Below are 20,599 nucleotides of genomic sequence, written 5' to 3'. Positions count from 1 at the left end.
AGCATCTGCAATTAATTAGGCTTAATTATATGCTTAAGGATTTACCTGGCTTCTCATGTTCCTTATATCTATGTCTTCTCCTTTTTTATATTTATTTATGTAATTTTTATAAAAGATACATGGTATATGTACTTTATTAATCTTAGCATGTCAAGAATATATTTATTTTGCTAACTTCATGATCAAAAGTTTGCCCAACTATGGGATGTTAAGTTAAAATATTTACTCTTAGAATTTGAATGTACCAATCCATTGTTTTCAGTATCCTGTATTTCAAATAGATGTTCTGAAAACAGCCACAACTTTGTTCTTTTGTAAATATATTTCCTGTTTTCCCCAAGTTGTAGCACACTTACTATATTTATCTTTAGGTTTCAATATTTCTTTTGTACTAATTAACATGTTTGTCTCACATTAATAATAATGTTGACAGGCATTTGGATCATTTTCCATAATTTATTCATATGCTTTGGCATATTTTCTTAAGTTATGCTTTTGTGTTTAAGCACATGTATTGTCTCTTCTCTCTCCAATTGGATTTCCCAATAGCTAGTAAATGGCTATAAATATTGGATTCAATGAATTAATTTTGTGAACTCTGAAATTCTACTTTTTTTCATAATTTTTATCTTTTTGTTATATTGGACTATTTTTTGTATTGGACAATTTTTTTGGAGAACTTCTCAGCTTTTTCATAAAAGTAATATGCTCATTATTTTTGTTGTTATGTTTGTTAATCTCTGTCCTAAATAGCATTAACAATTACCTAATGAGCTTGATTTTAAAGTTTTAAAGTTCTCTCTCTCCCCCTCTAAGTCTGTGTGTCTCTCTGTCTCTCTCTTCATATGTGTGTCTCTGTGTGTATGTATCTTACACACACAAACACACTACTGGTTATGTTTCAAATATTCAGAATCACTTTTTTTCTCCTAAGGCTCCTAAATTGAAGTTGATTATTTTTTTTAAATATTATTTTTCTTTCTTGCATTTTGGCTTGATGATGGGTTAGTTCCTCTTCAATTAGCAGTCCCAGTACAGTTGGTGATCATTAAAAACTCTGTAATTTTTGATGCTTGGATACACGTATGCACACATACATGTAACTGAATTAAGACTTTTCATGAGTAAAATGAAAGTCATGGGTTACTGATGCTAACTATGGGAGCCCCAGCCATCCTACTGAGTCAAGATTTGAAGTCAGGCTGTTTTCAATCTGTGGGGAGAGGAAAGCCTACCTTTTTTTTCAAAACCCTGTTAAAATCCTTGTGCTTCTTTCATAAAATAAGACACCCATACAGAAACGTGTACAAACCAAATTATACAGATCAATGACTTACCACAACATAAGTATCTGTAGCCATTACTCAGGTTACCACAACCCATGTATCTATGTAGCCATTACAGCAGGTTAAGAAAGGGAACACCATCAACATCTCAGAAGTGCCTCCTCTTTCCCCTCTCTAAAATTCATTCTATTTTTATCCAATTGAAGGTAAATACTATCTGAATATCACCTTAGTTTTGTATATAGGAATATGTTAATTTATAATAATTTCAAAGAACAAACCTTAATGCTGGCTCCAAGGATAGCCAGCATCCAGAATGGCAGTCCAGGAGTGGAATGGCTGTTTGGGTTGCTGCAGCCTTGAATTTTGGAAGACATGGTACTAGAGCCCAGGGTTTTGAGCCAGGCCAGTCACTGCCCCATTCCTTCTGACTCCTGGAAGACTATAGGTTTAAGTCATGCATGTGCAATTCAGTGCCTGTTCTGGCTTCTGGTGGTCCTTCCATGAATAGGGCCAGAGGGCAATCCCACAGCTGGTGAGGTAACTGGGGTGAGGTGCCCTTGCACTGTGACTGATTGGTAGTGATGGGAGGCCCAGTGGTCCACAAGAACTGGGAATCCTGTTGTATATGGAGTGAGCCTAATTGCTTTGAGTCTGGGAGGAGCTGACCTTTGGTAACTTGTACTCAAGTGTTTCTCATTTCCAAATTATAAAAAAAGGGGGGAAAATGCATCCCTAACCATTTAAACATAAGTGTTTTAGTTTGTGCTTTGAAATCATGCAGTGTGCATTATTATCTGTCTGCAATCTTTCATTCAATGTTATGTTTCTGAGATTCATCAAGTAACTCCATGCTGCATGATTGCATCATTTAGATTATTTTTGTTGCTGTATAATAACTTATTTTATAAATATACCACAATGTATTTTTGGTTATTTTTAGGTTTGGCACTAATGAACTCTGATGATATAAACATTACCACATATGTGTCCAGGAAAAGCTTTACATCCGTTGATGAACCTGAAAATCGCCTGCAGTTATTGACATATTTTTCTCTCATCTCTGTGGCCAGCAAAAGAAGGGTCTGATGATTTATCATCATTATAAATAGGGAAAATTTTCTGTATTTTATCTAGGGTCTAGCATCACAAGTTGTGAGAGTGGAAGGCAATTTTCCCAAATTGCGTAATTAATTACCCTGCTGGTTCCTCCATAGTCTTCCCTCACTCTAATTCTTCTGAAGCAGAAAAATAGAACTGGTAATTTGGGCTATGATCTCAGGAAAACTCATTGTAATGAATGTTGCATGTGATTGCAGCTTTATCAGTGGTTCAATGTCATTTATTTTATATTGAGAACTTTCTCAAATGTCCTCAGTCTTTAGTAGTATCTTTCATAATGTTGCATTGAAGCTCTGGGTTTATTTTTGTTTCAATAGTCATTTATTAGGCAATAGAAAAGGTAAATAAATCTTATAGTCATTTTAAAGCATAATTAAGGAATTTAATGAGTTAAGAAACAAAGGAAGGGAGGTAAAATTAGCAGCAACAAAAATAGTAACAGAAATCTTCTTAAACTGCTAAATAATTTATACGTTCAGATCCAAATGATAACTGAGTTGTGGTAAAAATTAATACCCTATGCCCCCTTAGAAATATCCAGAATGAGGTACATGGTTGAATGGCTCAGCATCTGTTCCACCCTCCTCCCAGCGTTCATTTGTATTGCTGAAGGAAGCCAGTGTAGAAAATGAAGTTTTCCAGGCAATCTTACAGCTAGTATTTTGGATGTTATTCAAGCAGGAGACTTTGCCTTTTCTGCTTCTCATACTTCCTTTCCCTGACATAGTTGAGGAAGCACTGGGTTGTCCTGGGTGTCAAAAGTAAGTCACAGCCCTCTCCGGATAGTTCAGTTTATAGAGCACCCTTCCCTTATGCCAAGATTTCAGGTTCCATCCCAGTCACGGAACATATAAGAGGCAACCACTGGATGCATGGATGAGTGGAGTGGCAAATTAATGTACGTTTCCCTCTCCCTATCTCTCAAATTAATAATAAAGAAAAAAATTATTTAAAAAAGGTAAAGTAAGACACAAAGATCTTCCCTGGAACCACTACAAAGAGCCCTTGCTTTTTTTGTAGTATTCTGCCTCATGGGGCTGACTCTGACAACCCACCACCTTCAGCATCACTCCTTGCCCAAGTTGGGGAGGGGGCTGGGCCACTCCAAGGCCCCACACCCAGGGTTTTCCCAAAGCTTAGTCAGCCCCGCTTTTTTTTACCAGTTTAAATAATGGTCCTAATTTTTTTAAAGTAATGCTAACTTTGTATGGATGATGTCTCAAATATATTAAATGACATTCTCTAGGGAATATCACTTTTGACCTGAAAAAAAATTGTTTCAGCCACCTGTGATAGTAGCAGATTCCTGATGTCTGGATCATAGGTAAAATTGTGTGTTTTCAGGCCATTATTTCTAGGAGTAGCTTCTTTATTTCTCATCTTATAATTGTCCAGAAGTAATAAAAAACCTTTTTAGGCTAGATTGGCAATGTTAATCTGAAAGTCATTGCTAGAGTTTCCACTTAAAGAATAATTCTCCAACTCCTCTATGATTGTGTAAAATGTAAGGTTCTGTGTTAAATCACTTCCTGCTTTAAAACACTAGGGGCACTTCTGCTTTCTCCAAGTTAACCCTTACTTAAAAATTGTTTGATGTAAGAAATGGTTGCAGATGACCAAACCTTCAAGAATCCATGTTTCTTCTGACAGGGTTTGTAAGCAGTGAGGACTTGTTCCAATAAGAAAATAAGCTTACTATTAAAAATAAGGAAGAATATATGTAAAGATTTAGAAATACCTAAATGTTGAAGTGGATTTAACTTAATGTGACTAATTCACTCAATCCCATTTACCATAACACGTAAAGACAAAAAAATCATTTAAAGTATTTCTTCTAATTACCCAGAATAGAGTACCTGTGAAAGTACCTGTGAATGGAGGTGTGACTCAGTTATGCTTGTCTATGCAGCAAAGCTTATCTAAAATCACAACATCATAACTTAAACTCAGGTATGATTAAACAACCAAGGAGATTCAAAACCCTTAATACAACCTCATTTTTAGTTTATCTTAGGACTGAGCTGTCCAAATACAGACTATGTTAGAGCATTTAAGTTGTTGCATTATTATAATTTTAGAGCCTTTTGAGAAATCCTGTATAAAGGCATTACTTGGGAATAACTGAGAATTTAAGAACTGGAATAGTGATGCTTGGAAGCATTTATATGATTTCAATTATATTTGAATTAAAAATTCCAACAGTCTTTTTATCTGGAGAAGTAATCCCTCCTCTATTATTTGATGAAACTCATTCTCTTTATTTTATTATTTATTTCTTTTTTAAAGTTTATTTTTATTGTTGACACTATTACACAAGTTCTCATTTTCCTCCCCTCTGTGGGCCTCTACCCATCCCCCACCTGCCCTTTCCTCTGGCCATCACCACACTGTTTTCTGTGTCTGTGAATTATGTATATTTGTTTATTGGCTATTCCCTTCACCTTCTTTCATCCAGTCTCCCCCTCCCTCTGTTTCTTTACTTTTTTTAGAGAGAAAATGATAAAGTCTGAGGAGGTAAATACCTATTTTCTCTTATGCTCTATTCCTACCAACTTTTCTTGCCATCATACCTGTAAAAACAAATCAGATGACTCATTAATTAAATTTAATATTTAACCAAGAATAATAATTCCTATAGGCTAAAAGGATTGTATTGTTTTGATAAATTTAATCAATGGTAGCCAACAGAATAAATAGGCAAAATGGTTTCAAACATGCTAGAGTAGAGCTAAAGAAACAAACAAATATTGGCTTAATTTTTTATTTTTCAATTGCACTTTGAATCAGGATAAATTTGTCGACATAGCATATTTATCAGATTTAATACTGCATTTTGTGTGCCAGGTCAACCAGCTTGGAATGATTCTATTTGCTTGCTCAGTTGGAAAAGTATGACCTAGATTTAACAGTAGCCAATATTAAAATACGATGAGATGACAAGAATCAAAGTCTAATATTGAGGAAGGAATCCAAAACCTTAAGGGGATAGGGAGGTTGGCTTGATTTATCCTTTGGATCCATAATTCAGTCTCAACTGAGCTCCATAAAGGTCATGGAGGACAATTTATTTATGAAGCTTTGTCAACTGATGATGAAAGGGAAGATTATTCAACTGAAATTGGCTTTCTCTTTTCTCCATGGAGAATGTGATCCTAGAGCTTCAGAAATTAATAGCCAGGATTTTACAAATTATCATACAAGACAGCAAGTCCATTGGGTCAGATTGATTTGATCCAAGCAATAATTGGTGGCTGTTAATTGATCTTCATGTTCCTAAGTGTGTGAGTGTGTGTCTATGTATATAGGTGTGTGTGTGTGTGTGTTAAAGTCCAATTTCAGTGCTATAACTGGAAACAAGTACTACTACAATAATAACAACAATAAAATACACCTGGCAATAAGGTCCTTACTGTTCGAAGAAGAGCTATATTCATGATCTTTCATTTAGTTCCTAGCATGGTTCAGTTCACAGGCCTAGATGCTCTCAAATAAAGGAGGAGTTTGATAGTAATTAGGAGGTACTCTGCAAAACTCCAGAAGTATTTATTATAAATCTTTATAGTATCAGGGTACTTGATAAATCTTCAGGGTAACCAGAGGTTGTTTGCAAGGTAACTGTGCTCTAGCACAAAAATTCCTAGATATTCTGAGAATTTTTGCACACTAGCTCTGTGTCAACACTGTTCTTGGGAGACTCTGAACATCTTTTCAGCCCATCAGTTAGAGTGAGAAGTTATAGAGGTTGAATAATAAATGGATTTTATCTGAGTTCATCTCACAACAATCTGAGTGAGTGCATGACCAGCCATTAGTTATTTTCTCCAAAACTAAATATTTATCCATCATGCAAACAAAACCCACTATACTTCTTATACCAATGTATATGTTATATAAAATACATATATGTGTGTGTGTGTGTACATATATATATATATATATATGTATAATTTAGTGAATGCATTGAGCTGCTGTCTTGTGAAGCATAGTTGGATTCCTTAAACTGGTCCTTGGTTAAATGAAATTTGACATTTACATTTTTGGATTCTTTCTTTTATATTTTGTGTAGAAATTTCTGACATTTCAAATTCATTTAATGTTGGCCACCTGACCACCTAGGAGAATACTCATAATGGCTCCTTGTCTTCTATAATAAGAATTATTATTGTAGGCTGTGCCAACTTGAGCATTAGGAACTGATCATCTCTCACAGTTAATATGAAGCAACACACAACCTATAGGGAATTGCAGTGGTTAATGAAAATCTTCAAAATTCTGAAAGATGAAATGTGATGAATCCTATCATGTCTCTATTTAATTCTACTTTTTTGACTCTACAAAAGATCAAAGCCTTTTTGAATAATGATTTGGATCACTGAATCTTATGTTTGGAAGATTCCAAGCACTTTATAAAGATACACCAGTTCAGAAAAAACACTTTAGAAGTGCATGTAGCAAACCCAGAAATCAGTATATTTATTAAATCAAAGATCATTATAGTATATTCTACCTTCAATAAAAATATAGCGACACATACTATTATCCCAATGGCCTATTTGGATTTTGTGATTTCCTTCCTCACAATTGTGGGTTCTTCAAGACTAATCCTGGCCTTGACCAGGTAGCTCAGTTGGTTAGAACACTCTCCTGATATGCCAAGGTTGTGGGTCAATCTCTGGTCAGGGGACATACTAGAATCAACCAACAAATGCATAAATAGATGAAACAATGAATTGATCTCTCTCTCTGTCAGTCTCTTTTCCCTTCTCTCTCTCCGTCTCTAAAATTAATTAACAATACTAATAATTCCAATCTTTACAGTATAATAGAAAAACACTGAGTACTTTCCTTAGAATTAGAAAGAGGACAAATAAATCTAGATATATCCTCTCATATTTTCTATTAAATATAATACTGGGCTTTCTAGACCGTGCAAAAGACCAAAAGAAAATTATAAAAATATAGAGATTAGGAGATTAGAAAAGAAGTAAAAAGTATATTTATTCATAACAGCAATATCATCTGTGTAGAAAGTTCACACCAATTTACCCAAAAACCTACTAGAACTAGTCAGTTCAGAGAGTTGGAAGGTTATAAGATTTTTTCAAAATATGCTTTGCATTTCTACATGTTAGCAAGTGACAATTAGGAATTGAAATTATAGATAGGGTTATGATAAAAAGATGGCAGAAAATAAATAAAGCCCCAGGCCCTGCTTTCCTCAAAGGGGATATCAACTTATCAATTAACAGACCAGTTCCCTTTACGAGCAATCCAAAAATCAGTTAAGAGTCTCCTCCTGCACCTCCCAGGCAGGAAAGAAATCAGGCACATCCAAGTGAGTAGGAAAATTTGTGATACCATAGTCCCTCACTGCTCCTTGCAGTGTGACTGGGAAAACACCTCCCAGTTCTTGCTGTCTTCCAGGAAGGGAAAGAGAAAACTGAAATATATTCCAGTGTTCAGACTTTTCAGAGGGCTATCTTCAAAACTGTTTTCCATGTCACTCGTCTCAATGTATAGATTGTGCAAGATCTATACACTGCTGAGAAAAAATTAAAGATAACCTAAATAAATGGAGAGATTTGTTGCCCCTAGATTTAATAATACAATATTCTTAAAATGCTAATCCTCTCATACATGAGCTTTATAATTCATGCAATCTTAATTAAAATCAAAGCCAGCTTTTAAATTGAAACTTAAAAGCAAATGCAAAATAACCTACTAGCCAAGACATTTATAAAAAGATGAATAAAGTTGAAGGTTTTAACATAATCTGAAGCCAGACACAAAAGATTATGCATTGAATAACATCATTTATGTGTAATTTCTAGAAAAAACAAACATATCAAGAAAACACATCAGTGGTTGTCTGTTGATGGGTGTAGAAAGAGAGACTGACGGCCAAGGGACATAAGGGAATATTTGGAATACTTTAGGGTGATGAAATGTTCTAAAACTAGATGTGGTTATCATGGAACAATTCTATAAACTTACAGAAAAACATTTAATTAAATGCTTCCAGTTGGTGAATTTTATGGTATTTCCATTATCCTTTAAAGTTGTTTTTTAAAGTGTTTCAGAGCTGCTTCTTTGAAAATGATAGCTACAGCTCCTTAAATGTCTAATCAAAATGAAAGTGGTATACACACTGCATAAACATTCAGGAAAGATACATGCCAGATTTTCTATTTTATTTTGAAATCTGAAACTATTTTTTCTCATTCAACTGGATGGTTCTCTAGATTATAAAGTGCTAATATAATGAGAGAGAGAAAAAAAAAACTTGAACAAGGCTATGACACGAGGAAAATTTTTAAAAATATATACATTTAAATAAATTATCTTTTTCAAAATATGAAGACCCAGATCTGTTTGAAATTCCTTCATTCTAGTATAATTTCTGCTGTTTAATATTTTTCAGGTCATATAAAACTTACTTCATTTTAATTATGTTTTACTCTCTAAACAACATTACAAAAATATCAGTGAGAAAAAGAACACAACTAAATGTTGCTTAGAAACATTTAGAGATCATAAGTTTGAAACTAAAAAATTGACTATTTTTATATTAAATATTTAACTCTTCTTAAGATAGATTTATTTCATGAACATTTCAATTTTTAGAGTATCTAATTTACTTTTACTTATGAATAATACAGACATAAAAATTTAATTATTTTCTTTGGAAGAATGAAAAAGCATTTGATAAAAGTTATGTAAATGTTAATATAGACATATTTATATATTGCACAGAATTCACTTACGGGCAAAGAATTCTTATTAATATTTTAAAATTAGGATCACAATTGTTGCCAGAATAAAAGTGGTTTAATTTTTTTTCCTGAGAGTTCTAGTTGTCAATTTAGACAAGAAAACAAAAATGAGTATCATAATAATTGACAAAAGAGAAAAAAATATTTCTATTTTTTGATGTTATTATTCTTTTGAATAGAATCTAAAGAATCAAATATAAATAAATAAGATTAATGTGATATGATGTAAAAAAGTAGAATTATGGTACATAATTTTTTCAAGAAACAAAAAACCCAAGAGTATTTCTTAGGTGAGATTTTTATTAGAATATCTGATCTTTTGATTGAACAAAATTTCTATAAAAATTTCAACTTAAATTTTAATTCAAAATTCAAAACATTGAAACATGCCCAATTAGAGGAGAAAATAGATTACTTGATCAATGGCTTTGATACACTTTCTTATTATTTAGGAAAAATCAAAGTCAGATTTTTATTCCATATTTACTAAAAAAGAAATATATTGTAGAGTACATATATAAATGTGATACGAGAATGATTGAAACAGACTGTAATATGGGAATATATACAGATTTTTCTTTTATTATTGTATATATTCCATTACTATTTATCCCCCTTATACCCTTTTCTACCTCTACTAGCCTCACTTCCTCCCATTATCGCCACACTGTTGTCCATGTCCATGAGTCCTTTTTTCTTTTTTTGCTGGATCTCTTCACCCTTCCAACTCACCCACCACCCTAGAGCTGTCAGCCTGCTCTCTGTCTATGAATCTGTCTCTATTCTGCATGTAAATTCAGTTTGTTCATTTGTTTCCACATATGAGTGAAATCATATAGTATTTTTCTTTCTTGGACTGGCTTATTTCACTTAGCATAATGTTCTCCAGGTCCATCCATGCTGTCACAAAGGGTATTTTTTTTCTTTTTTTCAACCAAGTAGTATTTCATTGTGTAAATGTATCATAGCAGTTTTATCCACTCATCTAAGGATGGACACTTTGGCTGCTGCCAAATCTTGGCCATTGTAGATATTCCTTTGAATTAGTATTTTGGGTTTCTTAGGATAAATTCCCAGAAGTAGAAACACTGCACAGAATATTTGACTGGAAAAAATCATTTAATGATGTAGAGGTAGCAAAAACTAAGGGACATGTTTAAATATATAACAATTACATTAAAAGTAGAGAAATTTCAGGAATATCTGCAATATAGGGAGCAGATTAAATTTTAGTATCACCATTTCCTTAGGAGCTTTTACAAATTAATAATATATTAACTACTAGATAAAAGGAAAAGATAGACAAAGTAATTTAATGAAAATATCATTTAAATGACTAATACACATTTGAAGAAGTGTTTCATTTCAGTGTTGTAAAATTAATGGAATTTTAAAGATATGTGTCTTATTTTTCTATGTAATAATAAAAAATAAAATAGGATGCAATTTTCATTACCGACTATAATAAATGTAACATGGATACTGTCCTACATATATAAATGAAATAAAAATGGGTAATTCTTCCAGGTGCCTATTTGGCACCTTTTAGAAACAGGTTTTTTTTTTTTTTTTAAAGATTTTATTTATTTATTTTTAGAGAGGGAAGGGAGGGAGGGAGAGAGAGAGAGAGATCAATGTGCGGTTGCTAGGGGTTATGGCCTGCAACCCAGACATGTACCCTGGCTGGGAATCGAACCTGGGACACTTTGGTTCCCAGCCCGCGCTCAATCCACTGAGCTACGCCAGCCAGGGCAGAAACAGTTTTTAAAAATGTACATTTTGCTTGATCAAATCATTTCATTGCAATTAATTAGTTGAAGTAGATAATAAAATGTAACATAAAGTTACAAAAATGTTGGTAGAATGTATATTCATAGAAGCAAACAATTGAAACTATATTACATGCTAAACTATTATTTATTTATAGTCATATTACTACCACATGATAGGACCATTAAAATGTGATAGAACATGACTTGTTTTCTCATATACACTGAGTGTAAAATAAGAAGCAAATCAGAATAGTGTTCTATTGCATGTGTGTGTGCTCACATGCATGTGCGTGTGAACATGGTTATTTCATATTAATATGAAAAATCTGGATGATAATAAAAATGTTAAATGGCTTTATCTGATTGATATCATAACTTTTGTTTTATTTTTTTTTGTATTTGTTACAGTCTACCTTGTATAACAGTGAAGAAGAAAGTAGTAACTACAGTAAAACTAAAAAACTACAAAGTACCAGAAATATAGATTAAGGAAAACTACAAGAGTGGAATCCTGATTCTTATAAAGAGTCTGGTAATAATATCTATTGTCCTCCAAGCTAAAGAATTTCTTTTTAAAGAAAAATATTTTATTGATTATGCTATTACAGTTGTCCCATTTTTTTCCTCTTTATTCCCTTCCTCCCTGTACCCCGCTCCCACCATTATTCCCCCACCTTAGTTCATTTCCATGTGTCGTACATATAAGTTATTTGGCCTCTCCTTTTCCCATACTATTCTTAACCTCCCCATCTATTTTGTACCTACCATTTATGCTTCTTATTCCCTGTACCTTTTCCCCATTCTCCCCACCTACTGATAACCCTCCATGTGATCTCTATTTCTATGAATCTGTTCCTGTTCTAGTTGTTTGCTTAGTTTGTTTTTGGTTTTTTAGGTTTGATTGTTAATAGCTGTGAGCTTGTTATCATTTTACTGTTCATATTTTTTATCTTTTTCTTAGATAAATCCCTTTAACATTTCATATAATAAGGGCTTGGTCCTGAAGAACTCCTTTAACTTGACCTTATCTGGGAAGCACTTTATGTGTCTTTCCATTCGAAATGATAGCTTTGCTGGATAGAGTAATCTTGAATGCAGGTCCTTGCCTTTCATGACTTTCAGTTAAATAAAAAGTTGAAGGTTATGTTGCTCTGGCTAGTTCTTATTTCCATTATGCAATGTAATTTATATTTGGACTCTTGTCTATATTCCTGGGATGGATTAAGCAATTTGTGGCTTGAGAATATGACCCTCTAATCCACTTTTAGTATTTGTTCTGAAAATTATATTGGAAAGATTCACCTTCATTGTGGAATTGATCTCAGATTATTAGTGTCTGCTTTCCAAAGTTTTCCATACTGGCCTCTGGGATCCTGGGTTTTTCACTTCCCAGTCTAACAGGAAGTTACATCTAGAATGTTGGGGAAAACAGCAATCATTTAAAGGCAGAGGATATATATACCCTATTGAAACATTATGTTTCCTATAAATTTATGATTTTGGACATGAATTTTTTACTTAGTTATTTAACAGAATTATTGAGTCATTGTTATCTGAATTATCTTCACTTGTTTTGACAGATTGCTAAGAACTTAATGCTTTCCTGATTCTATCAAACTAAACTAAATAATTTTAACATGCAAAAAGTTACATTAGTTGTTGAACATCATTTGTTTTTATATGGCTACACAAATACACACACAACTCTTTTCTAATATATCTTCTGCTGGAACTTTGATAACAATATCTTAATTAATATTTATTATTTTTTATGTTTAGCAAAATAATTATTCATTTAATTGTTGATGATGTTGTGGGCCTGGAATTCTTCTTTCAATTATTTAAATATAAGGACCTCTAAAATCAGATGGTACAGAAACTGTTCTGGCATTGTTTGGGAGCAAGAGGCAAAGTAGTAAGTAGCAAATATGGAATATACTTGAAAACACACATTTAATTTTCTAACCAATAAAACACATGTTTATTGTTTCCTTTATGTTCAACAAAATTTGTCATTTCTTACTGTAATGTCTGTGCCCTTCCACTGTTTGCTAAAAATCCATGAAACAATTATAAGGATTTTCCTGACTTTAAAAAAAAATTAACTAAATTAGACTGATGTTTCTTGATCATCCCTCAATTAACAAATATAGTTTTAAACAGATAATGTTTATGAACTCAAATTGTACTCTTATGAACCACAATTTTTAAATCACCCATTTTTATGTCTTCGCTTTATTGTAGGTTTAAATCACATGAAATCTCTATTGACTCAAAAAGTGCTATTACAATTCACTTTAAATGGAAGTGTCACTCACAATCTTGACTATTAACCCAGTTAACCTACTACATGAAAAAGTTAGCATCAGCCTTAACCTCATGTACTGCACTGTTTCTCACCATGTCAGATGTGCATTTCATCTCTGAGAAGGCATATTTTTGTTCCTTTTGCAATTAGCATTTATAATTAATTATACTACTTGGAGATGCTGCAATCGCTTTAATTACAAAGCATTTTAATGTGGAACATATGAGACCTAGAATACAGACTGTAACAATCAAGCCATATAACAAATAATTCTATCCCCTAGTTATAAAAACTGCAATAGTTCCTAACATCTAAATGCAAAAGTCATTGGATTCATTATATAACAGAGAGATTACTTGTATTTTATCTCTTCTTTAAAGCCAAATTTAATTTCCTCTTCTTCTGGAAAGACTTCCTGCACACATAAGAGATGCTATGTTATTATAATTTTTATCCCTTCTCCACAGGGGGAAAAATTCTGTTCTCTCCCAAATACTCACCATGACCTTTATGTCTTTTTCATTATACTAAACTTTTAAAATCTTAGTCACTATAATTGCTTTATGTCTTATCCTCCCTGTGAATGTTCCGTGCAATGTGACAATGCTGTTTCTGATAAGCCACAAACTGAGAACTACAATGCTTTTCACATGGTTAGTACTCAATTCACACATTTAAAGAAAAAATGAAAAACAGTTCATAGAATTAGCTGCCTCTGCTTTTTGGAGTAGCATTTTTTCTTCATAATATTAATAAAATGTTCATGAGTATTAAATGTGATCTAAACTTCTTTTAAGACAGAGCACTGATATTTGCTACTCCTGAAGTTTCACAGTTTTCGAAACTATTCCTAGCTCATTGCTATTATTATTTTCTCTCCTACAGAGGATAACAGTCATGCCAAATGGATTTTCGCCACTGTATGTCCAGTGGGCATCACACAGGCAGTCAATCATTAAAGTGGTTAATTATGTCATTAAATGGTAAATTATGTTAGAATTATCTAATGGTTTTTGAAGAAAGATTATGCAACTAAGAGAAAGATGGTGGTAGGAAATCTATCAGAAATACTAAATAGGTGAACTTGTAAAAATTGAAAAATTGCACATCTGTAAAGTAATAATAAATCTTGAACTACATATCTTTTATATAACTCATGAAGTTGTAGAAATTGATAACTATACAAATATTACTTCTAGACATTTTATATTTTATATTTCTTTCCATTTAAGTAATGTGATCTGTTCTATAAAAGTTATTTGAAGATGACAAATCCTTTTGTAATGCTCCAGATCAATGAATGTTTTGTCAGTTGATGTAACTCACTAATATCCTTTTCTACTCTGCTCAAATCACAGAAGTAGTATTCAAGTCAGGGGTGAATACCCTTACACATGTTGTTTATAGTAAATATTGAACATAGTAATAACTAAACTTTAATATTCAAGGAGTAAAAATGTTACATTTGTTTTCTATTCATTTGTGTATTTTGTTAATCCATGAAAAAATTGTATTTAAGAAAACTACACTTCTGTGAACTTAAATGGACTTTTCTACATTGTTTAAGTATACCTTGATTTATTTTATCATTATTTTTCTATTGCAAAATATACCTAAATTATTGACAGTACCATTTAGTTATTGACAGAAGAGATACACTCAAGGAGTATAGCTATTTTTTTCTCCTTAGAGGTGACTATGACATTTCTTTCACAGAAATCTTAACAGATTGAGTTGTTTATTTATATTAAAATGGAAGACTGAATCAATTTATAATGCTTTCAAGTAATTTTATTAACCTCTATTAATCAGTGAACATAATTGATTTATAAGCTTAACTTTTGAAGTTTGGTGTTAAAACAAGTAACATTTTCTGTGCTCAGCACAGTTAAAATGTACAAATATATTAAAATAATTTTGATATTTTATATAAAATCAATGATTGCTAAACTTAAATTTGAGGTTTATTTTAAAAACAAAGTTTTATGGAATCTATCTATGATGAAATATTTGTTTTTATTGCTCATTGAAAAATAAAGATAACTAAAAAGTAAGTAGTAATCGTTCCCATTTTCACCAGGGAGCAATATTTTTACAGTTTGATTTGTATTCTTCTAGATGTAACAATATATAAAAATATCATAAATAAGTTTTTATGTCAATAAATGTTCACTTTCATAGGCAGTTGTCTCCATGTATGAATGTACCACATTTTATTTACCTAGCTGAGATAATCAGAGATTCATATTGTTTAGAAATTTTCTTGTTGTAAATAACACTGTGATGAACTTTGTTAAAAATGGCTTTAAGTCAGTAAAAACTGAAAGGAAATGTTTTCTGGTTTAGAGTGTATTGGATTATATTAAGTCTAGAGGATTTTTGCTACTCCCAAGAACCTACTGACAGATCATTTAAAAGCATGGAAAGGATTCAGGAAACCATCCTGCATGCAAAATTATTGGTATACCACATCTAAATAATTAATGATTTTTTTATTTTAATGTCATAAATGTTAGGAGATTACACTACAGTCATTTGCTTGAAATTGGATTCAAGATACATGGCATTCTCTCCTTAGATGCTATTCTTAGATGCACAGTGACTCAAGATCTGACAAGATTGCTTATGGAATCTCACACTCCCTATGTGTGTCCACTAAACAAATGTAGCATTCTTATATCTAGCTTGATAGAACAAGCTTTTTATTATATTTTGGTAGTGTGAGTGAGAAAAGTCATAAAATTTATAAAATGTTTAATTTCTATAATGACTTAGATTCTAGATTGCCAAAATTAGATTTATGCATTTAATGTATTTACTTGGTGAATTAAGAAAGGCAAATAGATGTTTCAGACATGATAAACTTAGATATTAATGGAGTCAGGAGAGTATGTTTCTACTAACTCATATATGCCAGCGGTTTTTATATATAAATTCAATCTTATTGGCCCAAGGATATATGTAATCCCTAGAGTTTATAATCCAGGGAAATTGAGGCACAAAAAACTGCAGACCTAGCATTAGTGCTCTAATGCAAATAAATTCTGGTCCTCAAAGACATGGATCTATCTTTCCAATTATCTCTAAAATAAGTATTTGGTTAAATATGGCTCTTTAATAGGACATTTAAATAGCATTATATACAACATATACAACATATGTACTACAAATATAGTTTCTCACAATTTTATAGTGATATAATAAAGCCTGAAATGAAATATAAATCATATTCATTTAAAATAAATACTAATTTATAAACTGACTTTTGATGTTCATGTGAAAACAAGTAAAAATATATTACTTAATAAGATGATGATGAGAATGGATTGGGACATTGTTTCTCAAACTTCCTATACATTTCACCTGGCCATATCATTAAAATGCAGACTTTGTTTCATTAGGTCTAGAGTAGGGCCTAAGAAGCTATGTTTCTCACAAACTTCTAGGTGATGCTAATGTAGGCTTTTCATAATAATTGATACAAGACTAATCATTTACAATAAAAAAACATACTTTTTAGGAGGGGCCATTATGAGTCTACAAAAATATTTTAAAACTGTATCAAATTGTACACCTGAATCCTATATAATTTTATTAACTAATGTCTCACTGATAAATTTAATAAAAAGGGAAAAGTAGCAAGTATTCTAATATATTTTTGAAGGGCTCTTTTATCTTCATTGATTATATTGGTTAACATGACTGTGAAGTTCACAGTGTTTGTAATGTCCATTTAGTTACATGAAATGTTCACGTTCTCTCCAACTCAGCATGTATGATATCATTAGCACCTGTGACTTAAAAAGCCTGAGTTTTTTCCAGTAAGATGAAGTTTTATTAATATGTGCTTTATTTCTATGCCTCTCATTTCATGATGTTATTATGTGCAACCAAATGTAGAGTTATTGCCCTAGGACATTGACTTAACAAATATTGACTGCTGAAGTTGTGAATCTTCCTAGGGTCTTATGTATAACATATGTGGGTAACTTTAAACAAAAATGACTTAAGAATAAATGAAAATAGTAAGTTGGCTTAAATGACAAGGAGGATGACAAGAGCAACAAAGTAAGTGTTGTGGAAAGAATATATTTGGTAGCTGCAGGTAAATACAAATATTATTATTGAAGAAATTAATGTACAGATATCTGACTATTACTTTCAGAAGAATTGTGAATTGTTTACTAAATATGTTTTCTGAAATATATTTTAGAAAAACATACATTTTAAGATTATTTGTTTTTTCCTTAGCACTGTGGTGTGAAGGTAAATATTTAATAAGTAGTTTCTATAAAAGATACTTCAGAAAAAAGATATTTTTAAAGATTATTTGTTCTTTCCTTAACACTGTCGTGTGAACATAAATGTTTAACAAGTAGCTTTCTATAATAAAAATTCAGATTGGTAACATTTTCTTATTTCCACAGGATAAAAAATCACCATGGTCTATTTCAAGCAACCAACATGATAGTCCTGAGCACAGTCAGGAAGCGATGCCTAAATGGACTCATGCAAGCCAGTAGAAGTCGTTTTCAACACACCACCGATTTAGTAACACTGAGCACCTTACAAATGCTGTATCACAAGAATTGTCAAAGACCTTTTATTTTAAGATTCGTTTATTTTTCGAGAGAGGAGAAGGGAGGGAGAAAGAGAGGAAGATAAATATCAATGTGTGGTTGCTTCTCACATGTCCCTCTACTGGGTACCTGGCCTGTAATCCAGGCATGTGCCCAAACCCTTTGGTTCTCAGGCCAGCACTCAATCCACTGAGCCAAATGAGCCAGGGCTCAAAGACATTCTTTATGTAATTTAACATTTGTTATCAATTATAAAATGTAAAAAATGTAAGCAAAATATAGACAAAGTTAGGAATAAATGTAACATTTAAAGAGTAAAAATACATAGTGGTATACATAGCTTTGAGAATTTTTATTAAAATATTTATATGCATATTTCTTACAAAATGAAAATAATTCATTTGTATTAAACATTTAATTTAAAATACGTTAAAATTTTCTAAAATTATTATATATTCTTTAAAAATATGCAATGCCTAAATGAAACTATATCAATATACTAGAAAAAATTGAATCTATTCTCTATAATTAAATCATCTGTAGAATGATTGATTGATTGATTGCAGTTTTTCCATTACCATTTGTTCCCCTTACCCTAACCCCCTCAATCATTACACTGTTGTCCATGTCCATGAGTCCTTTATCTTTTTACTTACTCCTCCATCCCCTAACCCCATGTCCCAGAGCTGTCAGCCTGTTCTTTATCTATGAGTCTGTGTCTTGTCTCTATTTTGCTTTGTTAGTTCAGTTTGTTCATTAGATTGCACATATGAATGAAATCATATGGTACTTGTCTTTCTCTGATGGGCTTATTTCACTTGTGAATAATTGCATTGCACTTCTCGATTTCTAATCACTGTCTTTTTGTTTATTTGTTTTTCTTTCCCTAATTAGGCTAGCTAAGATCTCTAGTTAGTTATTGAGAGCATATATTTTTTCTTCTGAAATTATGGACATCTAACCAATTTTCTACCATTAAGCATGATTTTAGCAGTAAGATTTTCCTTTTTTCAGTTATTTATATTCTGAAAATATTCATAATGGTTAAATTTTAATACCATGAAAAGTATATTCTATATCTCTTAAGATGATTATACTTTTATTTTCTTTATCATAGTAATGTGGGAATTCCACTGATTTATTTTTGATGTTAAACCATCAAAAATAAATCAGGGGTAAACTCTTTTACGTATGGATGAGTTTGATTTTTTAGTCCTCTATAAAGAATCATCACATCTATGTTTAACAAAGATAGTCATTTGAAATTTTCAATGTCTTCTATTAACTTGGAATTAGGTTTATGGTAATGAACTCACAAATGCATTAAAAAGTATTTCCTTGTCTACTATTTATAAGGGAAAAGATAACTGGATGAAAAAAGGTGAAGGAATTAGCCAAAGATCATGAACAAGAGTGCATAACCTATAGACACATACAACAGTGCAGTGACGGTCTGAAGGAAGGGGGGATGGGAACTGCATGGTGGGCAAAGGGGGAGAAAAGGGAGACAGCAGTAAGTGTTGACAGGAAAAATAAAGTTAAAAAACAAAACTATTGTATAAAAATTTTAAAATAAAAATAAATAGATGTGTAAAGCTATTATTTATTAGTGAAACATTTAAATATAATTTACCAGCGAAGAAAACTTGGATTTTTCTTTGTGAGGAGATATTTATTTATAAGTTCAATTTATTAAATGTAGGGCTACTCTGATTTTATGTTTCTTCTATTATGGTTGACCCTTGAACAATGTGGGGGTTAGGAGAACCAAACCCTTGGGCAGTCAAAAACCCATAAATAATGTTTGACTCCCCAAATACTGAAGTTACCCTTTAGTTTCTAATGGAAATTGGTTTCAGGACCCACAGGAATACCAAAAGCCAGATGTTCAAGTCCTCATTATATAAAATGGCATAGATCAGTGCAGAAAGTTGGATGTCCACATTTATGGACTCCCAACCTTGGATCTAAACATGTACAAGTATTAAGTGAAAAAAATCCACATATATAAGTAAAACTGTTTAGTTCAAACTCCTGTGATTCAAGGATTAACTATATATTGTTAATTTCTATTTTTCTAATAATTTCATCTAGACTCAGATTTATTTACAAAAAGTGTTAATAATATTACCATATTATGTTTATAATATTTGTAATAAGAGGTAACAAACTTTTTCTCTATAAAAAGCCAGATGCCTGGCTGGCATAGCTCAGTGGATTGAGTGTGGGCTGTGAACCAAGGCATTGCTGGTTCGATTCCAAGTTAGGGCGCATGCCTGGGTTGCAGGCCACGGCCCCCAGCAACAGCACATTGATGTTTCTCTCTCTCTCTCTTTCTCTCTCCCTTCTCTCTCTAAAAATAAATAAATACAATCTTTAAAGAAAAAAGCCAGATGGTAAATACATTAGTCTCCACAGACCATGCAATCTCTGACACAACTACTTGACTCTTTTGCAATGCAGAAGCAGTCACAGACAACACATAAACAAATGGATCTGTTTATGTATCAATAGAATTTTATTTTCAAATATTTTCCCAAAATGTAGGCAGAATTTGCTCTTTAAGTCTTCATTTACCCATCCCTGATACAGTGGTATCTACAGTAAAGTTAGGGTCTACAATGCTGTATCCTATTCTATTATAGAATATTCTTTATAGGGAACAGATCTACCTAGCAGTGGCGAATGTAGCCCAGCCCCTGATTTGGAAAACCAGCAGGAGCCAGTGGTTGCATAGGACCCAGGCCCACAGATTGTT

The sequence above is a fragment of the Phyllostomus hastatus genome, unplaced genomic scaffold, assembly GCF_019186645.2.
Source record: "Phyllostomus hastatus isolate PE091 unplaced genomic scaffold, TTU_PhHast_1.1 phas_scaffold_78, whole genome shotgun sequence".
NCBI classification, from domain to species: Eukaryota; Metazoa; Chordata; class Mammalia; order Chiroptera; family Phyllostomidae; genus Phyllostomus; species Phyllostomus hastatus.
Note: the sequence above shows the minus strand (reverse complement) of the source record.